General features: G+C 42.9%; 1 long non-coding RNA gene across 1 annotated transcript in view; it reads right to left on the bottom strand.

The window, feature by feature from the left end:
- Positions 1-10,598, bottom strand: part of LOC138961035 (uncharacterized) — a 23,790-nt gene extending 13,192 nt beyond the window's left edge. The window contains exon 1 of the long non-coding RNA XR_011454130.1: positions 10,390-10,598. This is a non-coding gene — a long non-coding RNA (uncharacterized lncRNA). The remainder of the gene's footprint in view (positions 1-10,389) is intronic.
- Positions 10,599-12,500: the final 1,902 nt, after the last annotated feature.

Below are 12,500 nucleotides of genomic sequence, written 5' to 3'. Positions count from 1 at the left end.
CTGTTCAAGTCAAAAGTCAAGTCAAGGATACGAAGAAGTTTACCGAAAAACATCGATCTCAAGGACTCATGTTGTAACTTTTCAAAGCAGTTACATTCAATCAAAGCTCCATCCACATTAAACCGAACGGGAATCGTCGAAGATCCACGCAACTTCACTGCAATGTCGAAAACGAACTCATAATGTCACCGCAGATTTATAGTTGGTTTTGGTTTTGTGTCGCAGCAAAGAAACATAGCAAATCTCCGGCTTTTATTTCACACTAAAAAAAGCGTTCGTTTAGCGGGTTATTAAAGGCAATTTTTCGTGAAGCGGAGATACAACGAAGAAAGTTTTGTGAGCGCGCCAGCCCCGTTTCTGCTGCAGCAGAGAGCTGTGCGTATCAGCCCAGCCAGACTTGAAAGGGCGGGCACGCGCAGGTCTATACGTCACCCTTTCCAAGATCACAGCGAAGAGAGGTCAGGTTTTTGTTTCTGCAATTATTTTTCGTCTTTTCACTCGTTTTTTGCAGATCAAGGCGCTCATGCTTGACCTTTTCATTGTAGGCGGCTATGTGCCTTGATTTTTATTTTTATTTTATTTTCTTACACGACGCCCGTTTACGGCGCGAGTTTAAAGAAAAACGCCCAGGCGTTCGTTAATGCCGGTAAATTAGGCTGGCACTTGACGCGTGCTACCAAGTATACAGTGGTACTGAACAAGATATTTTGTTTGTTGTTGTTTGGTGTTGTTTTTATCAGGTCTTGCCCAGCATATGGAGACGGTGATGTATCTGGCAGAGAAGCAAGCTGGCTGGGAGAGCTATGATGAAAACTTTCGGCAAATGGTCGCCAGAGGGGATGCTAAGTGGGGCTCTACTCATCTAGAGCTCTACATGAAGGCGGTGCTAGACCACCGGATTGTCTATCAGCAGCAGCAGCAGCCCCATACCGAGCAGAATGCTCGAAACCCACGTGGTACATGCTACACGTACCATAACAAGGGGCACTGCATGGCTGGAGCTGATTGTAAGTTTCAGCACAAATGCTATTGGTGTCTGGGGGCCCATCCGGCTTCTCGCTGCCGGGCCCCTCAGTCTGACAGACCTAAAGTCATTCCCAGGTTTCAAAACGGTCAACCGGTTACAACCATTTCCCCTGCCACCGCTTCAGGAAGCGGCATGGGTCGTAACAACAACTAACACTAACCTTGTTGTTCACGAATCATTTTATGAAGTAGCCAGTACAGGTTACATTTTTATAATCTTTGTACTTTTTATTCAAACAAAACATTCACTGCAGTTGAGAGCTAGTGGCAAGGTTGCGGATATCAGACCTGTCCTTTGTTGATTAACCTATCCAAGACATTGTTAGGCCTTTTGTTCTGCTGTGTTTTCTCTTGTGTGTTGCATGTCTCGAGGGTTCTCAGACCTGTCTTCTCGTCAGACGTTGCGGTTTCGAGCGGTACAATTATTGCAACTGAAACCAACACGTATGCCTCGGTTGGTGTTCTACGCCATCCCTTACATGTTGCTAAAACAATCAGGATGACTGATATCGTTAAAGCATCCAAGTAAGAACATGTAATCTGGAATATTGGTATCTTGTATAAGTTGAGAGTGGTCTGCACATTGGCTATGCGGTCTAAGTAGCAAGTTACATATGTTGCAGAAGTTCAGGTAATATTGCGGTTCAGTCCATACCCCTCTCAGTTTTCCGGTTTCCTTTTGGGGTCAACACTTCTCGTTGAGCTCTCAAAGAGAAGTGTTTGTGGCCTGTTTTGACCCAAAAAGGTAGGTCAAGGGAAGTAATCCCCTGGCCCATAAACCTTTTGTATCAGTATCCGAATGTTGCATCATTCGTTTTTCCTGTTTTACGTCATAACTTTTGTTTATTATTCACTATTTGAATTTAACTTGCTTTTCTTTGAAATGTTCTATTTGAATATTATTTCACTCTACGTGGACTGAACCGCAAATCATGTGTTTGGACTTCTGGTTGTAAGAATGTTTGTTCAGAATGGTGAAAGTATGGGGTGTGACTACTTTGATATTGGCATGTTTACATGAGCCTATTCTTTCGGCAGTCGTCCTTGGCTGGCGTGTTCACAAAATATATTCCTTTGAGGTTGCAAGGCAATGTATTCCTTCAAACACACGACACAGGTTAGAAATTTACTGCATTTGGGCGCTTTTTACGGCCAAAACAGAGCGGTGCGTCCCGCTAGCGCTACGTGTCATTTGTGCTACGTATCGTTTGCGCTATTTTCTGTAGTGCTATCGACACAAATTGCCAAAAACAGTAGTGCTATCGGCACGTAGTGCTATTGTCACAAGGCACACATGCCATTATCACTACGTCTCAATAGAACTACGTGTCGATATCACTATTTTTGAAAAACCAATGTACTGTAGCGTTACGTGTCGATAGTGATACGTGTCGATAGCACTACCACATGTTCAAACGGCAGGCACTTCCCTTTGTGTGTGCGTGTGAGTATGTATATATATTGTCTGCCTGGCTGTCTGTCGGATCTGTATGTCTGTTTGTCTCTGTCTGTGTGTATATGTCTCTCTCTCTCTCTCTCTCTCTCTCTCTCTCTCTCTCTCTCTCTCTCTCTCTCTCTCTCTCTCTCTCTCTCTCTCTCTCTCTCTCTCTCCCTTTCTTTCTCTCTCTCTCTCTCTCTCTCTCTCTCTCTCTCTCTCTCTCTCTCTCTCTCTCTCTCTCTAACCGACACGGTGGCCTAGTGGTAAGGCGTCCGCTCCGTGATCGGGAGGTCGTGGGTTCGAACACCGGCCACGTCTTACCTAAGACTTTAAAATTGGCAATCTAGTGGCTGCTCCGCCTGGCGTCTGGCATTATGGGGTTAGTGCTAGGACTGGTTGGTCCGGTGTCAGAATAATGTGACTGGGTGAGACATGAAGCCTGTGCTGCGACTTCTGTCTTATGTGTGGCGCACGTTATAATGTCACGACAAAGCAGCACCGCCCTGTTATGGCCCTTCGTGGTCGGCTGGGCGTTAAGCAAACAAACAAACAAACAAAATCTCTCTCTCTCTCTCTCTCTCTCTCTCTCTCTCTCTCTCTCTCTCTCTCTCTCTCTCTCTCTCTCTCTCTCTCTCTCTCTCTCTCTCTCTCTCTCTCTCTCTCTCTCTCTCTCTCTCTCCCGTTTTCACCTCGTATTTATTTCATGGTTGTTGTTGGTGTTTTTTTATTTTTATATTTAGTCAAGTTTTGACTAAATATTTTAACATCGAGGGGGAATCGAAACGAGGGTCGTGGTGTATGTGCGTGTGTGCGTGTGTGTGTCTGTGTGTGTGTCTGTGTGTGTGTGTGTGTAGAGCGATTCAGACTAAACTACTGGACCGATCTTTATGAAATTTGACATGAGAGTTCCTGGGTATGAAATCCCCGAACGTTTTTTTCATTTTTTTGATAAATGTCTTTGATGACGTCATATCCGGCTTTTCGTGAAAGTTGAGGCGGCACTGTCACGCCCTCATTTTTCAACCAAATTGGTTGAAATTTTGGTCAAGTACTCTTCGACGAAGCCCGGGGTTCGGTATTGCATTTCAGCTTGGTGGCTTAAAAATTAATTAATGACTTTGGTCATTAAAAATCTGAAAATTGTAAAAAAAATTAAAAATTTATAAAACGATCCAAATTTACGTTTATCTTATTCTCCATCATTTGCTGATTCCAAAAACATATCAATATGTTATATTTGGATTAAAAACAAGCTCTGAAAATTAAATATATAAAAATTATTATCAAATTTTTTTTTTTCGAAATCAATTTAAAAACACTTTCATCGTATTCCTTGTCGGTTCCTGATTCCAAAAATATATAGATATGATATGTTTGGATTAAAAACACGCTCAGAAAGTTAAAACGAAGAGAGGTACAGAAAAGCGTGCTATCCTTCTTAGCGCAACGAATACCCCGCTCTTCTTGTCAATTCCACGGGCACTGCCTTTGCCACGGGCGGTGGAGTGACGATGCTACGAGTATACGGTCTTGCTGCGTTCAGTTTCATTCTGTGAGTTCGACAGCTACTTGACTAAATATTGTATTTTCGCCTTACGCGACTTGTTTTTATTTTGGTCTTCCCCCATCCCCAGTGGTTTGTATATGAGTCTGTGGCCTTTGTATAATAAACCATTCTGAGCTCTCTCTCTCTCTCTCTCTCCCTCTCTCTTTCTCTCTCTCTCTCTCAAACACACACACATGCACACGCACAAACGCATACGTACACACGGTATGCATATACGGTATAATGCGAGAGAGAGAGAGAGAGAGAGAGAGAGAGAGAGAGAGAGAGAGAGAGAGAGCGAGGGAGAGCGAGCGAGAAAGAAATAGCGAGAGAAGACAGAAAGACAAATGGAGAGAGAGAGAGGGGGGGGGAAGAGACAAGGAGAGAGCAAATTTAAAGAGGTACAGAGAAAGAGCGATTGAGAGAGAGAGAAAGAGAGAGAGAGAGGGAGGGAGGGAGAGATAGACAGAGACAGAGTGAGTGAGCGAGCGAGTGAGCAAGAGAGAAAGATAGAGAATACGTCACACACACACACACACACACACACACACACACACACACACACACACACACACACACACGCACACACATACACACACACACACACACACACACACTGAAAAAGACACACACACGCACACACATACACAGACATACATATACACACACAAACCAGAAGGAGTGAGAGCGAGAGATAACATGAGAAAGAGAGAGTCGTCAGTAAGTAGTGGTATCGACACGTAGCGATAATGACACGTAGCGCTAAAAGATGTAGTGCTGTTGACACGTAGTGATAATGAACGAATGATAGCGACTCATAGACAAATTATTTGTAGCACTAATCAACGTAGCGATAGCGGCACGTAGCACAAATGACACGTAGCACAAATGACACGTAGCACAAATGACACGTAGCACAAATGACACGTAGCACAAATGACACGTAGCACAAATGACACGTAGCACAAATGACACGTAGCACAAATGACACGTAGCACAAATGACACGTAACGCTAGCGATACGCACCCAAACAGAGTGAGCTTTTGGACGGGTTTATGGAATTAAATCACTTCGGGGGCAGGTCTACAATCCTGTGTACAGTGCCAAATCATACATCATTCAAAAGAGCAAAGTATGTTCTTTATTCTAACATATGGGCTAGGGTATGCCATAGATATAAAAAGACAGTATCTGTCTATTATATCTGTAGGCAAGTGTATTCCATTCCTTCGATAGTTTCGTCATCTACACTTGCGGGAAAAATGCAATTTTGAGTCCGTTTTGCATAAAAGACCTGCGAGATTTGTAGAAGTCAAAACAACAACTTACAGTCCAGCCTCTCAACTTTCGTTCCATGCAATTTGTTTGTCTGTACGTATAGACTGAGGGGTGCCCCGAAAAGATTTGTAATCACAACATTCACAGACTTCAAATACGCTATTGAAAAACTCGTCCACGTGCGTTTTAGCAGAGACACAGATGTATGTCTCTGGTTTTAGATATATTTACTTGGGTGACTAAAACTGTCGTACCTACCAAAGGCCGCTTCGCGTAACAAAATGACTACCAGAGTCGCAAGGCTCGGGATATTTTTTACAAGAAAGTTATATTTCGTTGTTCTAGTCCGAATGAATATGAACATATGGCGAGTTGAAAACGCCGATTATTTAGCCACACGTCTGTTTCCATACCGGAAAGAAGGAATGGACTGAGAGCTACTGAAAGCACGGCGCCGTGCGTACAATCGACCGAATGATGTTATTCACACAATACCATTTGGCGATCTCTAAAACATCATTTAAAAACAAACTAGTTGACATGTAATGAAACTATTTACTGAAATCAAGAAGTATCTTAGTTCTAGCCGTGCATATTGGGCACCCCCTGTCGAATGCACACTGGACCGTGCGTATACGCCGTCGCAATCAAGGCAAGTAACTCAGTGAGTGAAAACATTAGCAAGAACCGCAACTTGAACACACTCGTAACACCTTAACACGTCAGCAATGGAACTCATGGATCGTTAATGGAACTTAGCGCAATTATAACGCAACGCTAACGCTCTCACACACTGCGGTGTCATGCCCACATTCCACACATCCGTTCTAGCTTCCGTTCCCGGCCGTCCTGAGGACGGCTGCAACTACGGTCAGAGACTGATCAAAGATGCCCAAAACGGCCGTTTGCGCAGCATCTCATTGTTGTGGCAGCCGTCTACGGAAGCTAGAACGGATGTGTGGAATGGGGGTATTAGGGAATGCTGTAAACTACATTTGACGTACACTGAGTGACGCAATTTTTCTTGAATTGTAAGAACTTTGACAATGCGACGTTTGACTCCCCTGAGTAATCAGGAGAGTCTTAGGAATGAGCAGTGTTAGGCCGGCCGGCCGGATGGTCGTTCTTTGACCAAAAAAACTTAACGTTGAGGTTATCTCGGATGTTTTTGAAGCTAGAACTTTGAAACTTTGCACACTTCTGGGGTTTGATGATCTCCCAACATATGTCGCATTAATCATTTGCTTTCCTTGTTTGGTAAGAAGGCCAACATGGCATGCTCAGAGGGGAGGGGGGCTGTGCCTCGCGAGTCTGTGCAGCACCCACGGGCAAAATGGGCGTTTTGATAACTTAACACGGTAAAGCGGTGTATTTCAAAACATTGAAAATGTCATTGCTTAGAATCAATAAGTCACGCTTATAATTTTCATTCAAACTTGTTTAGTTTCTCTTGTTTATTTGTAGCGTGATAAACCAAAAGTAAACCGGTCCTAGCAACCCGCATCATAGCTTACTTTATGAACACAAACTGCGTAATAAAAAAGGGCTAATCGATGCAACGTTTTTTTGCAGCAGAAAAACTAAAATTCACAAGAATCTCGACCTACTGGTCTTTAAAGTGGTCAAACTATAGACACAACTAATAACATAAATAAACAAGAAATTCCTCCGAGGTAGGAAAAACACCCCCGTCCTTACCATTCTCACTGCCACCAACTGAGACGGTTATTTCCCTTTGACCATTGATATGTCCCTCTATAAGTCCTTGTAGAATCTTAATCCACCAATAACTCCCTAACCGTGTGTTTGACTGGTCCCAAGTTTTGTAAGAACCGTCTCAGGAATGTTTAGAACCTGTTCACCAAGTTTGGTGACGATCGGTCCGTTCATTCTTGAGATCTATATGCGAACACAAACACACAAACAAACAAACAAACAAACACATCGACCGAATCCTATACACACCCCTATACCGGGGGTGTAATGATGCTGTGACTTATCTTAGAATATCCCCAAGACGATCGCAGCAATGACAAGACCAAAACGTTTTTACCCCGCCATTTAGGCAGCCATACGCCGCTTTCGGAGGAAGCATGCTGGGTATTTTCGTGTTTCTATAACCCACCGAACTCTGACATGGATTACAGGATTTTTCCGTGCGCACTTGGTCTTGTGCGTGCGTGTACACACGAAGGGGGATAAGCAACTAGCAGGTCTGCACATAAGTTGACCTGGAAGATCGGACAAATCTCCACACTTAACCCACCAGGCGGCCGCGGCCGGGATTCGAACCCTCGACCTTCCGATTAAGAGGCCGACGCCTGACCACCCCGCCACAGCGCCCGTCAGACAATCATCTAATTTCCATCTCCGAAATTGTCTACCAGTCTTGCACATTTTTCTTCAGGGGTCTTCTTTGCAAGGCATAATACCGGTATTGTACTGAAGATAATGGACATGAAGATAGCAACTGATAGGAACTACGACATACTACGACGGAGTATGAAATTACGACAGAGTTACAAATCCAAGTCATCCCACCATGTAGTTTATTTTAGTGTTTATCCATGGTGAAAGGTGCTCTTAAACTATGTAATTATTTTTTATTTTGTAATCAAATTCCCCGTCATTTCGCCAGATAGTTGATTTAATGTTTATCCATGGTGAAAAATGCTCCTACCCAATGTTATTATCTTCTTTTCTTTTTTTTTTAGTTATTTCGTTCCTCAGTTACTTCGCTGTTTAGGTATTGTATTAGGCCAACAAAAAAAAAGGTCTGTTTACGGTAACCCGACCGACCCTATTTTTTTCGCGCGACCCTAGACTTTTTTTGGCATTTGGGAAAAAAAATGCAAAATAACGTAAAAATATGGGTTTTTTGAAAAACTTTAAAAAAAAATTTAAAAAATCCCGACCTACCGACCCTATTTTTTTGGCCTATGTTACCGTAAACAGACCTTCTTTTTTTTGGCCTTATTAACCTATCTATTCATCGTCCAGCTCTATCCGCGAGTATTCGTCATTCACGCGGAGGACTTTCTAGTCAACCAAGTACAAGCAAAACTTATAATTGTATTAAGAAATTTAAGAAAACAAGATTTAACTCAAATTATAAATTACACACAAAACGAAAATCCGCCGAGAGAATATAAGAATCAATTAAACAAGGCAGGCGAATGAAGGGCCCGGAAAGTTGAATACTTTTTTTTTAGTTCACAAGCACCTCGACAGGCTATCGGTAATTAAAAAAAACCACGAAACAACAAATACAAGAGATCAATATTAATGAGAAGATAGAAGAATTAAGATAAGAGATTAAAGCTTAAAAGCTTATAATTTCAAGAAACAAGAATGGTTATACTATGTGAAACGTTTGATTATTGACAAAACGAAACATTCACGAGCATCTCTCCATTGACCCTTACAATGAACAAACGAGAAACAGACAGACAAACAGACAGACAAATAGACAGACAAACAGACAGACAAACAGACAGACAAACAGACAGACAAACAGACAGACAAACAGACAGACAAACAGACAGACAAACAGACAGACAAACAGACAGACAAACAGACAGACAAACAGACAGACAAACAGACAGACAAACAGAAATAATGAAACGATAACCACTTAGTAGTAACTTAGTGTAGTCTGCTTCCTTGAAATGTGGAAGGTAAAGTAATGTGGTCTTTCCTGGCTTTTTGACGAACGAACAACACACACAACCGGTAAATAGAACAGAAAAAATTAGCGATACAATCTGCGCTCATCTGCTTCGCTTCTGGTTCGCTTATTCCTCAAATAATGTCAGAAAAGTAATACGGCCTTACCTTACTTTAAAGTTAGCGAACAGAATACAACAAAAGACGATAACTAAAGAGAGGATTTAGAGATGAAAAACTTAATTTCGGTGGAATTTGCTTCCTCAAATGTTGAAATAAAAGTAATGCGGTATTGCCCCACACAACGCACAACATATACAACATATAACATTGAAAAGATGAGAGATGAAAATTACCTTTAAACATAATACACAACAAACATATCAAAAGAAGAAGATGAGAGCTGAAAACTTTGCTGTAGCTTGAGTCCTCGAAAAACAAAACCATTTTCTTCTTGCTTCACGTGAACGAACAACATACACAACAGACAAACAATAATTAGAAGATGACATATGAAAATTACATAATATATTTAAGTGAACAAAAAACAGACAAATGATAATGAGAAGATAAGAGATGGAAGCTTATCTACGGTGTATGTAGTTTACTTCCCCAAAATATGAAATGAAAGTAATAATTATAGGCTTATATCGATCTTACTTAATCCGCAAAGGAGCAACGTTGTTTCGGCCTTTTCATGCAACATACAACATACAACAGACAACAGACAACATACAACATACAACAGATAACCCAGGTGACTGGGTGGCCGAGTGGTAACGCACTTGCGCTCGGAAGCGAGAGGTTGCTTGTTCAGGCCTGGGTCAGGCCGCAATTTTCTCCCCCCTTTCCTAACCTAGGTGGTGGGTTCAAGTGCTAGTCTTTCGGATGAGACGAAAAACCGAGGTCCCTTCGTGTACACTACATTGGGGTGTGCACGTTAAAGATCCCACGATTGACAAAAGGGTCTTTCCTGGCAAAATTGTATAGGCATAGATAAAAATGTCCATCAAATACCCGTGGGACTTGGAATAATGTAAAAAAAATTCCATCTCACACGGCATTATAAGTCTCAGGAAACATGAATACACGCATGCAGGAAAAAAAATATATGGGTAGCGCCGTATGTATGGCAGCTCGCTTTCTCCGGGGAGAAAGCAGCCCGAATTTCCATGAGGGTAACCTCACTGGACTGTAAATCTTATCCAATCCAATCCAATCCAATCCAATCCATACACACAAAAGACACAGGAGATTCAGAAGATGAGAGAAATAAAAACTCAGCTTCGGCCGGGTGTAATTTGCTTCTTCAAAAGATGGAATAAAAGTAATGTGTCCTTGACAACATAATATGTATAAAAGACACACGAAATCAGAATATGAGAGAGATAAAAACTCTCTTTGAAAGATGGAATAAAAGAAATGTATCCTTACGAACTTCGTGGAGAAGCAACGTCAAACTCAACAAGCAGATGATGTCAATGAACTGGAATCTCGTGTTCGCCATTTCAGCTGATGGATGATTATTTCTTCTGCCCAGCTGTAACAGTGGCTGTGAATGGCTCTTCTGCCCAGCTGTTACAGTGGCTGTGAATGGCTATCTTGTGTCGAGACGAAACTCCTGTGTGATGATTGTCAAACCAGCGGCGATTTTTATACTATCTCGCACTTTGAAACTCCACCCTTTTAAAGTCCTTATTTTCTCAAGATTTTGGGGGGTTGTGAACAGGGGGTGTCACTGTGTTCATTCGTCAGAATATCAGCGATGGGGAGAGAACGCGGACGGGCTAGAAAGCCCAAGGTGTGTAGTATTGGTAGTAGCCGGGAGTGGAATGGATTGTGGAGGTGGGGGACGGGGGGTGGGGGGGGGGTGGGTAAGGTGGAGAGATATTGGGAGGGTAGGGCAGGTAAAACCCATTGAGAAGTTGGGTGATCAGGATTATTGGTCAGTTTCTGTGTGGGTGTGGTGGAGATGGAGAGGAGGGGTGGAGAGAGAAAGAGAGAGACAGAGACAGAGACAGAGAGAGAGAGACAGACAGAGAGAGAGAGACAGAGAGAGACAGAGAGAGAGACAGAGAGAGAGAGCGAGAGAGAGAGGGGAGAGAGAGGGAGAGAGGGAGAGAGAGAGACTGAGAGAGAGAAATATATAGAGAGAGAGAAAGAGGGAAAGATAGAGAGAGAGACAAAGAGAGAGAGAAGGGAGAGAGAGAGGGGGGAGAGAGAGAGAGAAGAGAGGGAGAGAGAGAAAGAAAGAGAGAGAGAAGGAAACAAAGTGAGAGACAGAATGACAAAAAGAGACAGAGAGAGACAGAGACAGGCCTGTAGAGGCAGAGGCCGCCAGAGAGAGAAATGGGGCGTGACAATTCGCAGCAAGCATCGTGACACAAAGTTCGCAAAGCCGGACTGCACCGACAGTGTCTCCAGGTGATAAAATAAAACCACCATTTACGTTCTTCCTGCCTTCGTGCTTTTAGTATCACTGAATCTTTATTTCCGAGCGTGAGAAGCGTTTTCCGCTTTCGGCTAAATCAGAATCCATCCGTAGAAGACGTTCTGCTGGTAATTGCAAAATCACAATGGTCTTGAGCCATGCTACTACCCACTTATCAAATAACTGAACGCACGTGTATATGCTTCATTAGTTTTGGGTTTTGTTTCCGCAGAAGAGAAATCCCACTGTCGTTTAGACGTTGGTTTCAGTTCCAATGCACTCTTGCAGCTTTCAGGTTAATTGGAAAATAATCAGAGACATAGACATAGACACCCCGGAAAATTTTGAAAAAAAGGATGCAAAATGGTGCAATCTTATGCATTCTGAGGATGATCATTACCAGTTTCAGGCAGCAGATTTTGTCACTGATTAACAACCCAAAAAAACACAAATTTTTTTTTTTTTTTTTGGCTGAGGGGGGGGGGTGTCCGGAAACCCCAGAACCCCCCCACCCCCCTCGTCCGCCCCTGATACAGAACCGTTTGTGTACTACAGCAAAGTTTTTGTATGTACATCTCGCTGTTTTATTTTTCTTTATTCGACCCCTCTGCCTCGCTCTCTTTGCTGTCTTTCTCTCTCTCTCTCTCTCTCTCTCTCTCTCTCTCTCTCTCTCTCTTTCTCTCTCTCTCTCTCTCTCTCTCTCTCTCTCTCTCTCTCTCTCTCTGCCTCTCTCTGTCTCTTTCTCTCTCTCTTTGCTGTCTTTCTCTCACTCTCTCTCTCTCTCTCTCTCTCTCTCTCTTTGCTGTCTCTTTCTCTCTCTCTTTGCTGTCTTTCTCTCTCCATCTCTCTCCATCTCTCTCTCTCTCTCTCTTTCTCTCCATCTCTCTCTCTCTTTCTCTCTCTCTTTGCTGTCTTTCTCTCTCCATGTCTCTCTCTCTCTCTCTCTCTCTGTCTCTCTCTCTTGCTGTCTTTCTCTCACTCTCTCTCTCTTTCTCTCTTTGCTGTCTCTCTCTCTCTCTCTTTGCTGTCTTCCTCTCTCTCCCTCTCTCTCTCACTCTCTCTCTGTGTCTCTCTCTCTCTGTCTCTCTCTCTCTCTTTACTGTCTTTCTCTCTC

The sequence above is a fragment of the Littorina saxatilis genome, linkage group LG3 (assembly GCF_037325665.1).
Source record: "Littorina saxatilis isolate snail1 linkage group LG3, US_GU_Lsax_2.0, whole genome shotgun sequence".
Taxonomy (NCBI): domain Eukaryota; kingdom Metazoa; phylum Mollusca; class Gastropoda; order Littorinimorpha; family Littorinidae; genus Littorina; species Littorina saxatilis.
The sequence above is the reverse complement of the archived record's forward strand: the minus strand, read 5'-3'. Positions and strand labels throughout refer to the sequence as shown.